Below are 6,512 nucleotides of genomic sequence, written 5' to 3' on the forward strand. Positions count from 1 at the left end.
ACTGGGATAAATAGCTGCACCACAAAATAGCACGTCTCCATAACGTACAGAAATTGTTACGATTGTTGTTCTGTGTTCTCAACTATGGAGGAGCGGGAGGTGAGTAAGACAGCATATGAGTATTCTTCATCCCTTTATTTTTCTATATGGGCCGGAACCACAATAACAATGAATAAATTTTATTTGCTGAGTAAGAAAAATCCCAAAGAGTCTGAATTTTTCTAAGGTAGGAAAATTGTGTTAGGTCAAATCGCACAACAAAGTTTGATGTAACAAGAAAAGGGTTCCCGAAGGAGATCACCGCTTCAGCCCGCTGCTGAAAGTGGTTAACAAAAAGATTAAAGATTTTGTTTGGAGTCACTCTAAAGTATCAATCGGTGCCTAAATACAGCATACGTACCACTCTTTCTGGTCGTAGTAATCACCACGTGCAAGTTAATTGCTTGGCTCTTACCACACACCATAAAACTACGTTATCCATATAATAGAGGTGACAACTGGGCTAGTTGGTAATGCATTTGGGCATCTTGAAGCCGTAAACGTAAAACGAGACTGCCAGCGCGTTCGGCAGGTCCGAGCCCGAACGAACAAGACGCCCGGCACCCGCTGCTCCGACCGAGAGTTACCCGACAAACACTATTTCTTACGGGAGGAGGCGACCGCGAGCAAGCGGACTTGGAACGAACGGAACGCTTTCGAGCCTGCTTGTGCGGGAGCAATTAAACACGGACACTAGGAAAAGAGACAACAAACCACAGTGCTGACTCACAACTGATTTTTATTAGAACAAACACACATTTAAATACTTCTATCTAAACCGATGTGACCACACATCATACATACGTCACAATCCAGCGTGTTATTTCCAAAACGCAGAGGCATGAACTGTGTGGATGAAGGCGCGTGTTGCATATTTACGTCTCAGAGGGATTTAAAAATTCAAACTCACTCTCATGTAAATGAACCGACGGCACACTAAACCACAACACCCCCTTTTTTCTTATATTATATGCCTCAATATTCTCGCGTGTCAACTTGTGCTTGTGCACAGATAATATCACTGTTTAACAGATGGTCATACAAGGCCAGCTGTTGGACATACACCTGTAAATCCTGCATGGAGTCGCGCACTTTCTACCACATGACGTGGGGTTGCCACCACACACCATCTATCGCCCCAAATCCAGAAGTCGGAGGGTCGAAAGACCAGCTCCAACCCGGATAACCAACAACATCTGGTGGACGCGGTGAGACAGGCCACCAAGACCCAGGGCTTACTGGACTAAGGAGGACCCCCACGTCGCGGTCAACAAACACCATTTACTGCTCCAAGAAACATTTATTCTTCCTGTTTGCGAGGTACCTGAAGTCACCTTTTTATATTGTGTATGACCGTTAAACACGCACGCGTTAGTTTTTATCATGGGTATTGCCTTCAGGGGATATCCGCTACAATTTTTTTATTTATCATAAAGCTATAGATAGCAGAACAGTCAGCGGAGTAAGTTGAAGCGGAAAGTCCTCGTAACGGCACCAAAAGGGTGGACGAGGCGATGCCTTTAAAACGACAAATCCTGACCGCAGCCCTGGTGCTCGTCGTCTCGTCTCGTCTTTGGCCATCATTACCCTTTATTGACGTGGCCATAACATCCACCATTCGTTCCGCGAATTACAGAAACGTATCGAAAGGTTGAGGGACCTCGATCAAACGGGCGCAGGTCTGAATCGCCTTCGGTGTTTACAGATCTCTTTTTTGCTGCGGTCGCGCGGCTAAGTGGCTCCGGCAGCCGCGCGTAGAGCGCGGCCACGGTTCAGCAACTGGCAATAAAGCACAGGTCCAAGGCCGCGGCCTCCCCGATTATCACTCCGGATCGCCCGTAGACTGCCCGAGACGCGTTCCGGCGCTCGATTTTCACATGTATTCCTACGGGACTTCCGGACCGAACGCAGCCGTCGGACTGCCCGCGGACCGTTCAGGACTGGTAATCTGAGACGCCCACTGACGGATCGATGCGCTAACAGGGCAGCATCGATCGGACGCTGACTGCACCGCTCGGTCAATGCAGCCACTCGTCATTGCTGTTGGAGAACGCGGGCGCTCGACGGGTCATTCAATCCATAATCGCTATCTAGCTTGGGCCCAAAATATTTACGGACAGAGAGAAGCGGGGAAAGGCGCTACTGAACCACCCGTAGCCATTCACGCTGGGAATGAATTCTGCCTGCAACTGTAAAGCTACGGGGCTTGCTACATCGATTACATCGTGAATATAGACTGTGAAATAAATGCGGATAAAACACGTACGAAACGCGCAAAAACGCACGTAAGACGGCGGAAAACAAGTAGAGAGGGAGGCGAAGCACCATGTTGATCTTTAGGTCAGATGTCTTTTAAAGAGGCACTTAACTCAAAATTTAAGTTGCTCTAGATCGGTAGATTAACTCACCAAGAACGCAGTTATATCCATTCTCACTCGTAGCTTTGTAAAATGAGGTTGGAAATAGCAAAAAGGTGAATACAGGGGCCGTATTCTGCTGGTCATCCGACGCGCGCCGGAACGATTTCCGGCGCCCTTCCGACGCGGTTGTTTAGAGAGAGGAGAAAGTGGGCTCTCACGATTGGCTCGGAGCGGAAAACGTCAGCCGGCCTACGTCACGCGGCTATATTTTGGCTATTTTTTGGTGACGTCACGTAGCCAAAGGCTCCCGCTCGTTCTCCCGCGACCGGCGGGTGAAATCCGGCGCGGTTAAGAGCGCATCGGATTGTACGATGGCCGCCTGTGTTCGCACTTTTGTTGGAGCTGCTGGAGGAGGATCCCGTGCCTGAGCGTCGACTGAGTGACGGCGACTTTCAGCGCCGTTTCCGTGTCAACAAGGGCCCGGCGCGGATGCTGTGCGACGCACTTAACGAGCACGTTAAGCCTCGAGGTGCGACGGGGCTATCTACGGAAGCGAACGTGATGTGCGCTCTGAGGCTCTTCGCTACCGGCAGCTTTCAACAGATTGTCGGGTAGCGGTGATACTCTTGGCATGACGCAGCCGTCGGTCAGCCGCAGCATTCACGCCGTTGCCAAGGCGCTGAAATTGGAAGCCCTTATCGGCCATCGAGGTGCAGCGAAGTGTCAACAGATACGAAGGTGCTGTGCGTGCTGTGTCCCTCTTCGCAACTGACAGTTTGCAAAGCGTTTTCTGCCACCATGAAACACTGCCGCACCCCGACGCCAGTCGCAGCGTTCACACTGTGGTGTCGGCACTGACGGAGCTCCGACACACGAGGGTTTTGGATACCCCGGCGACGTAAGCACGGTGTAAGTACTACTTGTTTCTGGCTACGTTTGTTACGGAAGCAAAAAATTGTTTTGCATCGAAGGGAAAAGGAGCGCGAAGTCTGAAAAGCAGTCACTGAAATGCGTTTGTTTTGAGCGGTGTGGTGTGGTGGCAGTGATCTCCCATAAATTTCGCAATTGTGTATGATGAAATAGTGTGTCAAAAAAAAAAAAAAACTTAGCAGATGCATGCATATGTAAATAATCTTTTAACTCTCCGGCCTATGTTCGCTTAAGTGAAATGATATCGAAAAGGTATGTCAATAAATGTAGCTAAAATGAACACGTTCAGAGGTATCGAATAGGGTGGCGTCTTGAAAGAAAAAAAGCTTATAAAGAAAGATAAACAGGTGTATTGTGTTGGTCGTCTAACTGACTTCATAAAGAACCGTGTAATATATGCGTAACGTATATCGCCCTCGCCCCGCCCCCATCGTGTGTCAACTGCTTCGGCGCCTTCACTTCGGCTGAGATGTTTCCCCCTGCTTGGCACATAGTGAATAGGTGACAAGTTCAGCTTGTCGGCTCGTTTTAAGGGTTTATCGATTTCGAAATGCGGGGTGGGGAGGGGAGGGGTTGTATTTCGCAGTTGTACCGCATAGATGGGTGGGAGGGCCCTTATCTATAGTTGTAAGTAACCAATTTTCCTCTCAGGTCGCCTGCATGCTCTAATTCCCCTGCTACGCGAAACAGCGACGATTAAAAAAAAGGCACATACAACACGGCGATGTCGTTTGTCGTTGCATGCAGTTGCGGAGTGAATCAGTTCCAAGTAACCCAATTCTTTATATTCTTGCTCTTGTTTATTACGTTTTCCTTTTTTCAAACTGTGTACTTGTTTAATGCTTTAGTACATATTTGTGTTATGTATTTCTTTCAGGTGTGCGACGCCATTATGAAGGCCCTGACCGTGACTGCCGACTACAGTGCCTTTGCGTGACTGGCTGTTCACTTTTGCCCGTGACGTGTAAAGCCTGGCGAGTTCTGGGGTTGACGGTGGCCACCTGCTCGAGTCGTGGCTCATGACACCCCCTGCTCGTCGTCCAGGCCCCAGACACCTGAAGAAAAGTACAATGCCGCACATGCTTCGATGTGCTCTGTCGTGAAGTGCAGCATTGCAGTTCTCAAGAGCTGTTTTCCTTGCCTGCAGTAGCACCAGCTTTTCTTCATAGGCCTCTTCTGGCAGCCAACATTGTCAGTGTGTGTTGTGTGGCTGCCTGTTGGAACGACTGACGACAATAGCTGCAGCAGCACCAAGGGACGAGGGCAGTGATACAGACGATGCGGCTGATGAGGTGCCTGCCCCCGACAGGAGCAAGAAGCTCCTGAAGGACAGGGCAACCAACGCATCTTCAGACAGCTTTGTGGCACTAAACATGTCATTTTTAACTTTCGTTTCTGATTGTGTGTGGTGTGCGGTGTTTGTTTTGTCGGGAGAAAATTGTTTTGTTGTTGTTTCATGTAGCATACACTTTGCCCTGACGCGACATTGTTTCCTGTAGAGAAGCTTCTTGTCGTTTTGTGTTTGACATGGTTGTGTGAGGACAACAGAGAAAGTTGCTTTGCTTTCGACCACTATATACTATGTCTTGACACGGTGTTGCTTGATCTGGGATAGGCCGTGACTACTGTTTTGATGGGTCGTGAGGCCTTGTTGTGGGTATAGAGACCGGTCAAGATTCTCTTGAGAAAATTCTGTTTATTACACTGTAACCGTCATTCTGCTGTGAAGCAAAGAATGATGATGCATGTACCACAAAAAAAAAAAAAAAATCAGTATACTGCGGAATCTTCTGGACACAATTAGTTCAATCCAGTCAAGAGTTATATTATGACATAGCACAACCATTGCACAGTGACTTTGTTTGGAAATCTCTGACAGATCATTTTACTTAAGAGAACACGATATGCCAGTATGCATCTCCACTGTTGATACAAAAAGTAAACATGCTTAAAATATTGGAGGCTGTCTCTTAACAAAGAGTTCACTGTCATGGTTTACTCTGACATTCTCATGATAAGTAGAAAAATGGTCACAAAAGTTTCATTTACCCCACCATTGCATGTATTCTAGCACTCAGTGCTTTGATGACTGCTTGCTTAGATTTTTAAAGTGATATTGCGATTTTTTCTTTCATGAAGGACACCTGCTTGTAAAAAATAATTATGATAAGCCAACAGCAGCATCTACAAAGGCGTATTGAATTTTTCCTCAATAAATCAGGGTGTTACAAGTTATGTTGAACTGTTTCCTTTTCCCCTGCATGCAGCAGCACCGTCCAAGAGTAACCAGCACTGGGAAAAAATAATCGTGACAAAATCAACTATAGCATTTCTGTAGTACACAGCCTTATTTAAAGTGCACAGAAACCAACCTAACTTCATTGCAAAAATAAAGAAGGGCACATTGATGTTTGTGATGCAATGCCAAAACTGCTTTCTCTACTCCAGCTTGTTAAAGTGCTCATAGTTGGCATCTATTCTTGTTGAGGCCCACAGTACTGGTTGTTTGTTCAGGGCCTTCCACAACCAGCAGCTCTCCTGCTCCAGTGTGCCTGAAAATGTGTTCATTATGAGCTTAACGGCCAAAAAACAATAAGGGGTTGAAAATTTGGTCTCTATCTTAGTTAACGAAGCGTATTGCGGTATACTTTACCTATTTAACCCTGAAGGGTAGAGGCATTAAATAGGAAAATGGAATTACAAAATATGCTAACGTAAGAATACATTGCAGGTGCTCAATTACAAAAATTGCACCTCATTGCACAGTCACTGAGTTGTACCTATGCTTGTAGAAACAAGTGATTATTGTGGATGGAAACAATACCTGCGGGAAGGCGGTTTGATTCTCGGGATGTTTTAGGAAAAAAACTGAGCAAACTACTTCAAGTTGCATGCTTAAGCACCAAATTTGTGGGCGTGGTCGATTTGACGTGATACAGGCTTAGGCTGTTAGAGCAGTTCGTCACGCAGAATAGCATATTAATATAGCTCATGAAACAAAAGCTAGGCAGGAAACGTATGCTGGGGTCGCTAAAGTCTGGAGGTCAGTACTCTCTTTCATTGACGTTGCACTTGCACCCCTGCTTTCATTTAAAAAAATTAAAACGAGCTTGCCGTGATGTTACCGCGCACCATGTATGGGTTTGTTTATTTATTGTTTGTTTTTATCGCCCGGCCACGCCT

At 46.7% G+C, this 6,512-nt stretch overlaps 1 long non-coding RNA gene across 1 annotated transcript; it reads left to right on the top strand.

Moving 5' to 3' along the window:
• Window positions 1-2,940: 2,940 nt before the first annotated feature.
• Window positions 2,941-5,564, top strand: LOC144164239 (uncharacterized). Its single transcript, XR_013321108.1, has 2 exons — window positions 2,941-3,308; window positions 4,207-5,564. It is a non-coding gene; the product is annotated as an uncharacterized LOC144164239 (long non-coding RNA).
• The last annotated feature ends 948 nt before the right edge of the window (window positions 5,565-6,512 follow it).

This window comes from Haemaphysalis longicornis, unplaced genomic scaffold (assembly GCF_048455015.1).
Source record: "Haemaphysalis longicornis isolate Haplotype H1 unplaced genomic scaffold, Haemaphysalis longicornis Haplotype H1 scaffold_13, whole genome shotgun sequence".
Taxonomy (NCBI): Eukaryota; Metazoa; Arthropoda; class Arachnida; order Ixodida; family Ixodidae; genus Haemaphysalis; species Haemaphysalis longicornis.